The sequence below is a fragment of the Halichoeres trimaculatus genome, unplaced genomic scaffold (assembly GCF_033239565.1).
Source record: "Halichoeres trimaculatus isolate MK-OKI-2021-1 unplaced genomic scaffold, fHalTri1.1 fHalTri1_scaffold_10, whole genome shotgun sequence".
NCBI lineage: Eukaryota > Metazoa > Chordata > Actinopteri > Labriformes > Labridae > Halichoeres > Halichoeres trimaculatus.
The window spans coordinates 20,740,275-20,756,552 of NW_027437187.1; the positions used below are offsets into that span (position 1 = coordinate 20,740,275).

The 16,278-nt window shown below is 38.1% G+C and overlaps 1 long non-coding RNA gene across 1 annotated transcript in view; it reads left to right on the top strand.

Annotated features, from left to right (window-relative positions):
- Nucleotides 1–12,189, top strand: part of LOC141796785 (uncharacterized) — a 93,829-nt gene extending 81,640 nt beyond the window's left edge. The window contains exon 6 of the long non-coding RNA XR_012598903.1: nt 10,002–12,189. This is a non-coding gene — a long non-coding RNA (uncharacterized LOC141796785). The remainder of the gene's footprint in view (nt 1–10,001) is intronic.
- Nucleotides 12,190–16,278: the final 4,089 nt, after the last annotated feature.

A 16,278-nucleotide genomic window follows, 5' to 3' on the forward strand; every position in this document is an offset into this window, starting at 1 on the left:
TTTTTTTCTGTTTTCAAAACTTGTTTCTTGTTTCCAAAGATGTTAATGGCCTTATTAAACTCTTGACGTGGTCTTAGATTCAGAGAATTTTTTTTTTATTATCAAGAGGTGACTTTTCTCACTGGATACTGTGTGGTGTGTTCAAGTGCACTGGTAAAACTAACATTCACTGATCTAAAAGTGGTTTGTTGAAGGTTTTACTTTCTTTGAAATTGCTATGTTGGCAGTGCTCCCATTAGACTGTCATTTGGAAAAAAATAAAAAGATATTAGGCCCTCCCAGTGGACTTTATAGGGTGCAGAAATTCACTAAGTTAGAATTTGCAGGGGGGTTAGTGGGATAATAATCAGGCCACATTATAAGGAATTGATGGTTCATTTTCCCTGTCAGCAGTAGCAGAGCTTTGCCCAAAGATGTGCCGACCTGTGCAGATGGGGTTCAAAGCCAATTTCCATGTTAAAAACTCCACACGGCTCAGAAATCCCTCTGACTGACTCTTGTTGATCAGAGTGTGTGACAAGCCTGTCTTTTTAAACAGGTCTGCTCATGTTAGTAGATGGAAGAGAACAAATGTACAACAAACAGTGTGTCGTGGATTGAGTGTAGTAATAGTGTTTTTGTCATGCATACCCAGAGGCAATGGCATAAAGACAAAAGATGGCTCTGAGTGTGCTGTCAGAATGTAAAATATGGCCCATTATATGTGTCATACAGTAATTACACAAACAGTTAAAAGTAGTCCCTTCTTTAGCTTTACTCTCCCTTTCATCAGATGTATGTCAAGTGTCGTTACAAAGCTTTAATTCTTGCCAGAAAATCAGTTCGACCATTCATCATCAGCTCGCATTAAAATTCATTTTCCTTCAGGCTGCTTAATTTTTTTTTTTTTTTTTTTTTTCGCCTACATGCCCAGTCTGCTTGGAGATAGAAAATCTGTAAGAAGAATAAAGAGATCACTGATGGTGGGAATTTGTTTGATGAGTTATGAGATGAACCACTTTTCTTAAAAAAAAAAAAAAAAGCATAAACATCTGCCAAGTATCATATTTTGCATCCTGAGTGCTGCATTTACATCACACTTCATCGTTCTGCCTAAAAGCAGTATAATATAATATTTCTCACAAGTTCACAGAATCATTTTTCTACTTTACAATGCTCAGAGAGGAACAGATTTACTCGTAAGTTCTGCACCTAATTACCCTGTCCCAGAGCTGGCTTTAGTTTAATTTCTGTTCTTTTTGGGGAGGGAGTAAAGCCATCTATCTTAATTGCAATCACATATTTTTCAAGAAGAGAGGCAACTGGAGAACAGTCTCATTTTTCCCACTTTGTTCTTTGTTCTCTGTTATCACATGCCTCTGTGTAATGCTGTCTGTGCTATAAGCTGCTAGCCTGCTGCACTGTGCTGGATGCATTGTCCATTGAGATGCCTGCTGGCTGCAGAGTATTAAGCATGGTGAAAACACAATCTTGGTGGCGGTCCGTGCAACTAACAATAGATAGAAGCATGATGACTTATTAAACACAGCCAACCGGCAGCATGGCTTTTTCTCATTACCTTTTTTTTTTCAATTCCCATTCTAAAAAGCCTATGGGCCTGGTGACAAAACTCTTGCCATGAAATTCTTTCTCTCGGGCTGCTTTCATCAGCCCATTTGGTGGAGAAATATGAAGCTGATTTTATCGTTCTCTATAAATTCACAAAAGGCCCTCAAGTTGCCCCCATGGAAGACATACCTCATCTCAGTGATGTGCCACCACTATTGCTGATCCCAAGCGTTTGATAACAGTCCCTCTCCTTTTTAATGGTTTGACAGGCATCACACATGAGCCCTATAGACACAGTGATTTTTAATACACCTTTTTTCACTTGTTTACACCAACCTGCTCGGATGAAAGAACATATCTAACATCTGTGTCTCTCTCCTAATAAGTGATATATATTAAAACTTACAACAGCTGATTATATCAATTTTGTACCATTGGTGGACATGAAAAGAAATGAAAAAAAAATGGAGAAATATAAAGCTTCTCCATCTGTTTCATTTCACAAACACACCCAGCCTCTCCGTAACCAAGCAGAAATAGTTTAATTTAATTACAAATCAAAAAATAATAACAACTCACAATCAATCAAGTCAGAAGTAAATAATAAAGTGACACACAACACACACAACAAATTAGTTATTGGAGAACCAGAGTAAAATAAGTGCTAATAAGACAGTTTCTGTCATATATTGTTAGATTTTGTGTGTTTGAATGTGCTGCTGCTTTATTCACTTTCCTCTTATCTGACTCTCTCATGTGCATTCTGGCACATCTGCAGAGTTGCTGGCATACAGCAGGGATTGTTTCCTTTGATATGTTTTCACTATGGTGTCATTTTAAAAAACTTTCATCAAGCACGGGTACCTAATCAATTGAAATTCAGCTTTCTTTGCCCCTGAGCCCTGCTGTAACTTAGACCAGCTTTCATCAGCTCGCCCGTTTTAAAAATAGAAAGAAATGAAGAAATGCTCCAGTTTGAAATAGATATCCAGCCTTCTTGCTCTGCTGTGTTAAAAAACATGAATGTAAACAAAAGTTTTATGCATAATTTTATTTACATAATGTTCATAATGAGCTCTATGAGGACTTGCATCATGGTTAAAATTATCAGACATGTTTGTATTTCTGTGTCTAAACATTAATGCTTCATGTGTCAGTGTGAGCAGTCTGAACACAGCCTGCTTCTGATCAGTAACACCCCCCTCAGTCCTAATTAGATTTCCTACATTATAATGTTTGATAAAGCCTCAAGGTGTGGTCTCTTCTATCAAAACATTTCTGCAAATATTCCCTCCCGTTAACTCTTCGTGGACCAGCGTTACATAATTATTTCATATTTGCTATCTTCACCTCCATAGGGAAAATATTATCTGCAATAATCATCGTCATCATGATTCTCTTCCCGCTCTGTTGCCTCCAAATAAGTAATTTAGTTGTAAAGCAGCTTCATTTATTTTGCCTATTCATTTTTCTTCCTATCATATATCTAAATACAAATCTTCATTTTATAACTGACAGCTTATTACCTCTGAGCACATGCTGATAAATTTAATTCCAATGAGTTAGCTTCCATTTTCGGATCCCATTATACACTAATGTGGCAGCAGCGCTAGGGAGAGGGAACTTACAGGACCACAAGTACATATGACTATACATAGATTATTATTATTATTATTATTATTATTATTATTATTATTATTATTATTATTATTATTATTATTATTATCATCATTTTTATCACTTACTTATAATTAAAAATGTATAGACAATTTAAAAAATAAACTCCCTTCCTACTCAATATCACAAGGTAATAAATGTATAAATTTACTTTAAAGAACATTAAAAAATAAAAGTTTGTAGGTATTAAACCCAGAAAGCTGTTTTAATTTTTAGAGAGGATTATTTTTTTGCCACCCTAATTCCAGCTATGTTTCTGTGTTTCAAACTAAAGCAGAGCTGTGAGTGTGTTGAAAGTGAAGTGAGACTTTCAGCTATGAGAGTGTTTTCAGGTTTCTGCTCCACTTCATTCACAAACATAGCTCCCTGTCCTTACGTACACCTCGTAGGAGAGCAGCTTTCTGCCAGTTTGGGTCTATTTTGGTGAAGTAAAGAAGTAAGTAAACAATTATTATTAGCTTTGATGTTGGCCTGAATAGCACTCAATTAACAATGTGGCTAATGAGCCCATTAAGGATGAAAGTGTTCTCAACAGGTATGAGAGGATACTGCTGTTTTTGGTCTCTCAGTTCTCAGCATTGAATGCAGCGTGAATAACTGTGCTCTTTCTCAATTGCTTCAAAGGCCAAACCTCTACAGCCCCAAGTGCAGAGTTAAATAAAGGTTCCCTTACAATTGGACAAAAAAAAAACACTGATGGATAAATATTTTCAGCACAAAAATATTCAGAACACAAATCCTTGAAAAGTAGCAGAACACTGAAGTCACGCAAATATTGTGAATAAATAAAATCCTCCCACTTGTTTTTCTCTGTTTGAAGCATCAAATCAAATCTTCAGATTTCCCCATACAACACAAAAAAGCCCAAAGCCAATTTGTGTATTTTTTAAATTCTAATAAATTTAAATTTAATTACATTTTGAGTTTGAGTAAATAAGAGCTTGGCTCAGTCTATAGTAATTACTGGGTAGAACAAATAGGGCTTGTCTGCTGCAGAGAAAGAAAAGTGAAAGAAAGAGAGTGTGAGGCTTTCTCTTACGTTTCCTCTGAAGGACTTCCCACTGAAAGCCTCACGCGTGGATTATTCCCACATTATTTGCTGCTGGATTCCAAAAGTTCTTGTTAACTAGCAACAACATTTTTTTTCTAATGAACTGTCTTCTTTGTTTGTATGTTAATTTATTTGGAAAACTATTTTTAATCTAATTATACAAATTAAACAAAGCTAACAGGGTTTGAAAAATGTTATTTTCTTATTTCACCTCTTAACCGTTAAAATGTGACCTCCAAAAATTATCTTCCATTTTGTTATTCAGCGCTTTTGCAAGGGCAAATATTTTAATTTGTGACTTTCTAATCCCTGCTGTCAACGAATGGACAAACTCCTCTCTCTAAAATTAATTTCAAAATCAGCTTTTATGCAGGTAGAATGCAAAATGTATGGTTTAAAAAAAAAGAACAAGCTGTAGAAAAAGAGCAAAACTGGTGTTTAAAAACATTCAGTTTGCAACAAAAATGACAAGCACATAAAATGATAGAACAGTTTGTTGAATGTATTTATCTGTTTATAAAAACCTGCTCGTCTGCAGAAGTTTCCAATGTTATCAGTAGTTTCAGCTCAAGAATAGCTTGAGGTGTTTTGAGTGTAAATCCGTCTAAAGCTGCCAGCACTGACATACACAGCATATGCTAAATACAGATAAGAGTATTTTTAATAGATCTGCAAAAAGTCTCCCCACATAGCTCAATGGATGTGCTTTGAATGTAGTTGATAAGTTGGCTTAAGCTGAATGCTGTATCCCACTGCAACATTGTGCTGCTGGGTGAGCCCATCACAAACTAGCCTTCCAATAAAGACCACTTCCAGGGGAGGGATTATAGAAAAGCCTTCGAGATCAGCTTCATGTCTTACTAGACTTTCTGATTATAAATCGTGCTATGTTACAGGAAAAAAAACCTAGGCATTTCCAAGGATCATATGGAAAAAAAATATCTGAAAGCCATTTATTTACCTACAATGTCAAACTGAATAATAGGAGTGGTGTCAGGGACGTTTACAGGTTGTTGTTTTTTTCCAAAAATCCTTCTTGAGAAGAAAAAGATTTTTTTTTTCAATTCTTCTAAAAGTTTAAAATTGTTATGGTGTGTTTTTCCAAATGTTAGTTTATAAACACCCCAAATTATATTTCATCAACAAAAAGACTTTTGTTTTTAATGTGAAAAATGAGGCGTCAAACTTTGCAAAAGACTGCGGCAGAAAAAAAGTTCCACACAAAAGTTCCTCTGTGGTTAGACTCCCGCGTATTTATTTATGTCCGTGCACTGCGGGCTCAGTGAACTCAGGTCATGAACTTTGCCTCTTATTATTTTAAATGTAAGGAGGGAATTGTTTTTTTTCTGAGATGTATTTCCTTGAAAAACTTATTTACAAATTCTTATGTAACTTAGAACAAAGTAGATTCACCATGGAGCCAGCTAAAAAAAAACATATAGAAAAACTGATGATTAAAAAAAAAAGAAAAAAAGTAAGAAGCATATAAAGAAGACAGAAAGTGGAGTGAGAAGCATGTCTTTGTTTCTGTGTAGCTCTCCTCAGGTCATCTGATGGAGAAATGAGAGGGACAGATAAGCCTCTTTTATGCTTCCAAGCCACTTAAAGAGCTGAAGCACCAGCTTCTGTTGCTACACTACGATGGAAGAAAACAAGTAATTTGTGCACAAAATGGCCTCGCTCTGAAATATTTCCTTAAACCCTAAACAGTCTGTAAGCTGAGGCTGACTGCTTTGACTCTGTTGGTTTCAATGATCTTGAGAAAATGTGGTGTCTCTAACTGAAGCTTCACAACACATGATGTTTTAAAATACACAGAAAAATGTTGTGTTTCTGAATAACCTTTTATTTTAATGAAATAATCTTTAGGCAATTTCTTATCAATAAAAAAGTATGAATCACAGAGTAAATGTTTGTTCATGTAAAATTTTTATTAGCTTGACTTTTAATGTGGAGCAGGAAAAAAGAGGACCTGAGATAGTATTTTCTTCAGTAATATGGAAATGTCCTGAGTTCCTGCGATATGTCATGGGGGCATCTCTTCTCTGTCTCCTTAATAAGGCGCTTCTGCAGGCCTCTACTGTAATATATTTCACCAATAAAGCAATCCCAAAGCCAGCCTGGCCTTTTGACCAGCACTGAGAGCGAGGAAAGCAGCGGGCCGCCTCTGCTAACTAGGCTTACTCTCTAATATTAGATACCTGTCCCCTGGCTTTTCACAGGGGGGCTTAGCAGTTGATATTTTCATTTGGTCCTGCCAAGATGCGACACCCCCGCTTTAATCTTGTGTTTGACGTTAAGCGCTCTGTTCATGAAAAGTCTGCCTGAACTCCAACCTTAGGGTGGTGCTGTCATACAAAAATGATGTGGTGGGGGAGTGAAGCTGGCTGCTCTATCCTTGACCTCTCCCATTGGCCTGCCAAAGTCTTTCCCCTGCCCTTCTTAATCAGGTGGGACCCTTCGCTTTTAGAGTGAGGATGGGAGATTCTCTGCATCCAGCTGCGCCTTTCATACAACCTGGCACAGATGTCCACGGATAAAGACACAGAAAAAATTCTGAGATGGAGAGGCTGCTAAAAATAACCATTACAGCAAGAAAACTCTGGATTTTATTTTATGTCAGAAATTCTTTTAAAAGTCCGTCATTGAAAATTCCAAACCAAGAATGAATTTAAAAAATAAATGTTTGCCTTTTAAAATTTCACATAAATAAAAATCATGCATTACCCAGAGTTGTGTAACATTACAATGTTTTAAAAATACCACTACATGTGGTTTTAATGGTCTTTAATAAAAACAAAGTACACCCGTCTTTCAATGGAAAATTACTTTTTACTATTTATCTGAACAACATCAGCGCACATCTGCCTGCTCTCCACGTGTTAGAAAACATCAGAAGAAAGAGACGGCCACTGAAGGAGTAGACTAATGAATTTCTTATGACGGGTAACTACCCTCTCATTCAGCTGCAGGTATTGTCCTCTGCTTCCATGTTAGCATTTAACGTGATGTTGAGGACAAACAAGCCACTTCTGGGCAATCGTTAAGATGAGTTTCCCTCCTGATTGATGTGTGGAATCAATTGCTCCCCATAGCATCCATGTCAGTCTATTACCACACCGCCTGGTAATGACAGGCTGTTCTCCCCAAGATTATAGAGCTCCGCCACAAAGCAACAAAGACTTGTTTCCCTGAGTCTGACCTGGTCTGCTATAATTGAGACTAGAACTAGTTTTACTTTGCAGCTAAACTGGAAGAAATTATAATATTGATGGGAGGGTGACTGCATTATGAATTATTGTTTTTTTATGGTGTGATGCAATGAATTATGAATATGTTTGAATTATTGAATAAAGAAATGCCTTTTTGCAGCATCTAATCTGAAAAAAATAACCATCTCTCCAAAGGAGCCGCTTTGTTTGAAAACTTGTTCAAAAAATGTATTAAAAATGTGTTTTTGCTTGAAATTTAAATAAAACATGAATTCAACAGGATCACAATCAGCCCTGATCAGAATAAAAATCAGAGCCTTGGCTTTCCAATGCAAACATATTTGAAGTGATCCAAACAACAGGTGTTTTCTCCTCCAAATGCCCCTCTGTGTAACTGTCCTTTTTTTGTCATGTGAACACCACACCACAGCTCTCTTACTGCCAAGCTGACTACAGTCCAAGCCACTAAGTGCCAGCAGCACTGCAACTCATTTAGTTAGTGGCCCAGAGATGCAGCACACATCCCTGATCCTGATTACACATGATCAAAGATGAGTTTTCAACAATTAGATTATATATTTGAGCATGCCTGTGTTCCTCTGAGATGGCTAATTGAAAAGACGATACAGTTTCATAACAACAATTGGCATTTTCTCTTCAGGTTGCCCTCAATCAGTCATGTAAAACTACAGTATGTGCTGTGTTTAATTACCTACAGTAAATGTGATTTTCAGAAAATATGCTGCGTATCAAGTGATTCCTTCCCAAAGTGATATCATACTGCAGAGTTAGAGTTGGAAAGGGATGACATGGGAACTTCAGTCAAGACAAAAGGCACAAGCTAATGAGACTGGTTACCGATTCAAATTTATGGAAATTTTATTAATTACACACACCTATCTTTCATCTGTACCATTCGGTGGTGGAGTAATTAAAAGCAACAATGACAGTCCCAGCAGTGGAGAAAGCAAACAAGATGAAAGAAAGAAGAGCAGTCAGGAGAAAGTGTGGATGGAGTGAACTGGGCCTGGCCGTGGGCAACTGGGCCTAATTAAAGTCACACTGTGTTGATCATCAATTAACCTGCTTTGTTTGGCTTCTGATTTCAACACTGCTCCAACTCTGCTCTTCAATGATGAACCATGTTTAGCTCGAGGTGACCGGGGCAGATCAGAGGAGCTGCCTGGTGTCATGAAGGAGCGACTTTTGATTGGTTGACTGGAAAGGTTGATTGACCTGGAGGAGTTAACTGGCCGCGGCTTATATTAGAAAAAAACTGCTTGTGCCCCAAAATCTCTTCAGACTCTGATCGTCTGTTGATCTGATGAACCTGACAAAGGACTGGACAAAATTAAAAAAGATGTTCATTCCAAGTTATTTGTTCTTTCCCTTCCTGTTTAGCACAATTTCTGCTCATCAGTGCTCAATAAAACTCAAAGCATACATGTAAACATATAGTCGTCTCAGAACTAGATTAGATTTGCCTTTGGGTTGATTGCAAAGAAATAAAATCTGGCTTTTTTTTATCTCAATAATTGCTAACATCTGGGAAAGCGTATTTTGCATGAAGTAAATGTCATAATTATCTGTCATAGGACTTCTGCAACAAAATGTGAAAAGGAACCACTAACTTATTCCTCTCTGTTGGTGTTTCCAAAAGGCATGCTTCTATTAAAAGCAGGATTTTAGGGTGTTTATCATATCATTTTTCAATTTGAGTATATAAATCAGAGTTAAAACGTGTTTAAAGATATAAAATGCTTCTTTTATGTTTGTTTGTTTTTTTGTAAAAAATGTATCAGAAGAAGAGTTCACCAGAGGGTTTTCTATGTTTGAATCACTCAAAGATGAAGATATTTGAGCTGTTTGCTTGACTTCCACTTAGAAGTAAAGATAAGTACCCAGCAGAGGACAATCTGGCTGCTGACAGTGAACCTCCAGAGACCCTGAGCTGTATGGACAACAAATAGACAGCCAGTCTTAACTTTTATTACGAGCAGTGAGGGTCATATTTAAAATGAGAGATTAGCCGCTCATCACAATATTGGTGGATTATCAACTACCTGCAATGAAAGCAACCCCTGGCTGTGGGTCGATAAGAGTTTGACTGCATTTCGAATTAATTTTCCTCAGCTTAAAGAGCCGCTTTCCTATCTTGTTATTGATCACAGCGTTAATCCATAACCAGGCTCATCCTTTCCCTGTGGAGTGAGAAGGAAAATATAAAACGAACACTGTGGAGGACTCTTGACTCCATCTCAAAAACTGGAACAGACTTTGGAGTGATTAGAGTTCATTATTTACGAACATCTTCCCAGACCATTGTTTCACGTCAGTCCATTTTCTATCGATCTGGCAATGTTTATTTTTCTTTTCCCCATTTACACCAACAGTTCTTCTGCTCTGTATTCCTTTGGTCAGGGTTGTGTTTATACATGACGATTGATTGATTTCCCCGACAGCAGGGACACTTCACACCTCAGCTGCTCTTCTCTGTTTGTCTTCTCCAACAGAGGGACCTCCACTGTGGATGAAATTTAGCCCTGACCTCTGACCCTTGGGTTCAGCATTTGTCTCCAGTCCAGTGACCACAAACAACTCCTGGATTGCTGTAAATGTCAGTGCAGCGGCGTCTCCGCCCTCTCCCCTGTGAACCATAGGGCTGCACTCAACCTTCACTAATAGGACACTTTCATGAGAGCTCTATTATCGGTTCTGCAGTATTTGATATCTCACATTTCCTCCTCATGATGCCTTTATTAACTGAACCCCTGTCATCAAACAAACAGCAATGTGGCTTGTCTTTCAGAACTCTTCAAAACTTTGTTTATTCAGCTTTTAAAAGCTTTCATTTTTTTGGAACTTTTTCCCAACACTTTTTAAAAGTCTTAACATTTTGATAATTTTAAAAATGTACATCTGGTTTTGAAATGAAAGATTTGAGATGCAGAAGTTTTCACACAGCAGGACAGGCTGCTAAAAGTGACCCATTTAGCAGACAAAGCAGCTGGTCCCATCCATCATAAGACTCAGTTATAATAGAATGTAATTCATGTTCTGCAGACATTGGTTGTAATGCATCCCATTTTGAAGCACTTTGGCTAGCCCTTCCCCCCTCCCATAAACACACACGCTCCCTTTCTCTCCTCCCCGGGCCTCCCGAGGTTGGTGTCTCTGCGTTAGGACTCCATTGTTGCCTACTGCTGGATAATGCCCTTATTAATTGTACCTCTTTGTAAGGTGTCAGCTGTAGCCTCAGATTGAGATGGATGGTTCTCTGGAGTCTGCTCCCTGGCCATCCACAGACACTCTATCTCTGCACAACACACAGATGCAACAGTGAGTGCTGCCACACACTACGACTAAAAGCTCTGATAAAACAGGCATTTTTAATTATTCCACCAAAAAAGGAAACATGTTTCCAAACTGAGGAAGACTATTTTTGTCTTTGCCGAGGTGAGCCTACATGTGATGGGTTTTAATTATCTGAATATCTGAGCAGTGATGAAATATCTTTTTTTATTGATTATTTTAGTGTGTTGCAGAAATACTGCTTAATTAGGTGGATTGAAGCCTCGGTGAGATCAACAGCATTAACATCAAATCCTTTCCCTCTCATTAAAGGAAACAGAGTCAATTTAATTAATGCATTTTAATCCCCCACTGATGCTTATTTTAGCTTTAGAAAAAGCACCACAGTGCGGACTTCATCTATTTCAAGAAATTCAGGTTCTGAATCGATGTATATTTGATCGCTTTTCCCATAATCTAAATCCATGAACTTGTTAATGGCTAAGGACATTACCTGAAGACAAAAATCCCTTTTTATGTGTTGATATTATTGACTTGTAATGGTTAGTTTCAAAACACTTTAATTTTTCATCCTCTAATATAATCACAAAGATGATCAAATTTTCAAAGATAATAAGGTTAATATCACTGACATCTAAATGAGTTGTAATAAAATATATCATAAAGTAAAAACTACATTTTTCTGAATTACTAAACTGCTTTGATAATTACTCCAACATTCATTTAGCCCCATACCATCCCCTCCAGCCTCTCTTCCACTGATACCGAGTCGTTTCATTTCTTATGTGAACGTTCCCTGCTGTTAGCTGCATGAGTGTCAGTGGACGCCACTTTAACCCTCATGATCACAGTTAACCAGGGATGATGAAGTTATAATAATGAGTTGATCTGAAGCCCCTCTCTGGCAGCCTGTGTGGTAATAACTTTATCATGAAAAAAACAGCTGGAAGAGAAATGTCCACAGAGAGGATGCTGTGGGATATTTTGAGATGTTTGGGGTCATTTTCAGCCCTTAATATTAAAAATAGACTGAAAGAAGCTGTTTGAATCATGAATTCAACTTCGTATAGTGCTTGTTCAAAATTTAGTGATTGCATCCCAAGATTCAAGCTGTCAAAGTGCAGTAGTGTTTGCTACTGCTTCACTTCATTGTGTTCTCGAGCAGGGTGCTTCTGCAGCTCAAATCAAGATGTCTTAATTTTAATCTCCTTCTTAAAAAGTTTTTTTTTATTTTTAGTGGTGCTCTAGAAGTACAATGGGAAAATCAAGTTGATAAAATAAATGTAAGTTTAAAAGAAAAAAAAATCTTATTGGCAGTATTCAGAGTATCCACAAATTTGATGAGTTTAACGAAATAAATCTGTGAAATAAATTGTCCTTATGTTATCTGCTGAATAAATTCCTTCCCACATCTAAATCCTTTAAAGACTCCGTCCACTCTCCATGACTGAAACAATACTGTTTCAGCTTAGGCTGGAGTCTGAAGTAGGAGACACGAAGAAGAGGAGAGAAAAAAGCGCAGAGCAGAAAATGGAGATCCATTCCCCTCAGATCCCATTTAGAGAGGCCCTGCACATTTTTAAAGTGTCAATTGTTTTTGTCTCTTGAAGTGTAGATGGAATGTTTGAATTCCAGTATTAACTGTAGTGCCTGCTGAGTTAAATTATGGTCCCTGGGCTGCAGGGTGGGAGTAATCAATAAGAATACACGAGGCAGTGTGTAATGCGTCTGCTCCTAGCAGCAGGGACACTGTCCCCCTTAGCCTGTCCCCCAGCAGGTTAGATAAATATGATAGTGAAACGGGGCACACTGGATTATATGATATCAATGTAGAATCAGGGAAGTGCTATTACACTCACCGAGCCCACTGTGAGTACTATTGACAAGGTTGGCTTTGAACACGGTAGTGTATTGCTCTCTGTTTCCTCTCTTCTTCCCCTCTCTCTCTCTTTCTTCCTGCATAATGTGAAGAACCATGGGAGGAAATGATCTATATTTCACTTAGCTTTGATTAAAATGGCTATTTTATGCCTGCACCTTGAAGTTGGGTTCATTGCACCCACATGTTAATCCATAAAGGGTGTGCTGTGATCATAATTTCTAAATATCTTCATGTGTTTGTGCATTGAATCAGTGACATGACGCTCAATCAGTGTGCAGCTGATCAGATTTTTAGTGATCATAAAATAATCCAACTGATAACTCTCTCCGCCTTCGTGTTGACCCCTTTAAATGTCCATCCAATTAACCGTCATGCCCATGTTTTTGTTGTTGTGAAGCTGGTTACTCATACAGTAACCTCATATCACTGATCTACTCAGACTATTGATCAGCTCTCCTGCTCAGTGGTGAAAGGATCAAACCTGGCACGTCTAAAAAGGCCATTATCGGCGTCCACTTCAGATAACCTGCTACAACCTGATACAGGCCTTTGCACAGGTCATAACCTTCCTGCCCTCTGCAGCCATCCAACCCTCCTCACCTCCCCACCCCAAACCATCATTATCATCCTTGTGTTAAATGACACACAGGTCAAGGAAACTGCTCCATGTTGATGTCTCACATGTGAATAATCTATGTTGCTGCAAGGCAGCTCCTTTTAAATGTCAGGCTCCTGATTTACCCAGAGTTTTGCATAAAAGAAAAAAAAAGTGTTAAAAAATAAAACACTTAAAACTGCAGCACTTTTTTTTTTTTACACATTCAATCAAATATGAAGTTAAATTCTCATAATCAGGGCATTTTTAAAAAAAAAAAGTCTGGTCCTTAATTTCACTTTAGTTTTCACGGCATTGTTTTTAGAATTAAAAAAAATGTGTTTATAAGAGAAGTAAAATTAATTAAAGGTTTAGAGCAGCAACCCCCAGTCTTTATTTGCAGACTTTCAGTCTTTCCCTTATTTCAATTAAAACCCTCAAAGGATGCTGAGGTCTGGATCTGTGTCACTGTTGCACTCCCCAAAGTGCGTTTTGCATTCTGAGAGGAATCCAGATATTAAAGCGCGCTTTTTTGGGCCAGGTATTAGTGACATCTCGGCTGCTTTTCACACAAAAGATTTGGCAGAAGCTAATTTGCATAAAGGTCAGAGTCAAGCTCCTGATGGAAGTTGTGCAGCATCCCCGTCTCTTAGCAACACTCTTTCACTCCTGGTGTCTGTGCTGAATTGGCTGGTCCTTGGCACTCATCTTTCACCAAGAAAATTCATAATGAAATGCCACCCTGCAACCTGCATCTACCACAAGAGACACTCTTCACTCCCCTCTTGGGCTGCAATACTTTTACAGTGAAATTAATAAATGGGAGCATTGTTTAAGCAGAGGAGAATGTCACTGCTATGTGTTCCGTTTTTTAGGGACTTTGGTTGCTGGGAGGGATAAACATGTTTATTAAGAATTGTGCCAAGATTAGAGGCAAATTAGCAGGTAATTGGAGACACCTGCAAAACAAAGGGGAGGATGGAGAGGTGGCAGTGTGGAGGCTGATAAAGGGAGAGATTGGGCTTCTGGCCTGGCCTCGACCCATTTATTGGTGGGGGAAGGCATTTAAAGAGAGAGGATTTGGTATGTTGAGAAAATGACTTTTGTCCTCCTCCATGGTGACAGCATCCAGATGCTGCCAAGAGATGTTAATAGAGGGTCAAATTTTGGACAATAGTATCCATCATTGCTTTCACAGCAGCCGCCATTCTCTGAGCTCAACGCTGCCTCTGTGAAAAAAAGAAGAGATGTGGTCCATTGAGCGTTTTTGGTGAAATCACCCAGCATTTAACTATTCGGTAATTACTCTGCTGAGGATTTCTGTCACCTTAGACGCGTGGTCTTTGCCCACAACATTTAAACTTCCTGTAAAAGGTCACATCTGTTCTCATCCAGTCCACTTCTCTATATCCTCCACGCCCTTTTTTGTGGTGTGAGTGACGTGCTTTTCTTCTTCTGATTCCTCGTCGGGACAGATGCTGGGTGGACATGAAACCTGCTGTTTCCTGCGTTCAATCCGCCGATTTCCACGACTCATGTCCTGGCAGAGTCTGTCTTTGTCGGACTGCTTGGAGAAATGTCTCAATGTACCCTAGAAAATATTTCAGCTCTCCCTGCTGCTGCAGCCCTTTACCGACTCATACCACTGCAATACTGGAAAAAAACCACAATGAATTATTATTATTATTATTATTATTATTATTATTATTATTATTATTATTATTATTATTATTATTATTATTATTATTATAAGTAGATAAATTAAATCATTTGGATTTAAGTTAGATTTTGTGATTATAAAGTTCAAAAAATAAATAAAATTTGGACACAAACGATTTTGGCCACATAACAGTTTTTATGTTTCGTGACCACGTACGCGAGCTCATCACGTATCAAAACGATGTAAATGTGCCATAAATTAACCAAATGAGGAAGTGAGGAAGAATGAAAGACGTTTTATGGGTCAAAAATAATACATATTTTTTTCTGAATACCGCTTGATTATTAATATTAATTATTAGTTTATATTTTTGAACTTTTTAAAAAGCGCCGATTTTCTTTTTTTCTTTTTTGTTTCATTGACATTCTCAATATATATCGCCTTTAAATATGTGTTGCATTTACGAACCCCGTTTATCATTTTTGTTCTGTAGTTCTGTGCACATCAGTCGCTGTAAGTGATCGTGAGAGTTTCCCTCTCCCTCTGTCCTTCTCAGCGCTGTTCTCCGCTCACAGAGGTCGTCCACTGTGTTGCGCGGCTTTCCTGACTTCAGCAAAACCAAACGACTAATTGTTCTCCAAAAACAGCGATTTAATTCGCTCATTCACACTCATGCAAAGCTGTGAAAAAAAATAGTCTCTATATAATTACTTGTAAACCTTTTTAAGGAGATTATTGATCGAAGAGAGAGCGACAGAGTGAGGGAAAGCACCTGCTCTATCTGTCCATCTCGGGATCGTGAACGCACCACGCAGGTCTAATTTCTGAGACGTTCAGGTGGGATGTGTCTCAATTGGTGCTGAGATCAGAGGCTGTGATTGTCCATTGGTTCAGATTGGGCTGCTCACTGAAATTCTGGGAACTTTTATTGCAATCCGCAGATTGTAATGATGGAGAGCCCTCGATGTGGCAGCGCTGATTACATCACGCGCTCCCTCCGTGTGTGCGTGTATGTGTGTGTGCGTTTGTGTCTACCTTTCATCACAGGTAGGCTATTTATTCGTTCTCCGCGAGCCGCAAATAGCCACAGCTTCTATACGTCTCTGTCAGTGTTCATATAGAGCCGGAGTCTCCATTACACAGAGCGAGATTACCAATCTGACAGTTTGATTTCATCCATTATTCATTCATTTATTGATCTCAGTCTTTAATTATAAACCAGGCAAAGATGGCGTTAAAACACATCCAGGTGTTTTATTACATTTTGTGTCAAAATACATTGCTCATTTCCTATTGGCTGCTTCAGAGCTCTGTAATTAAACACACAGTAAGTGAACTTCG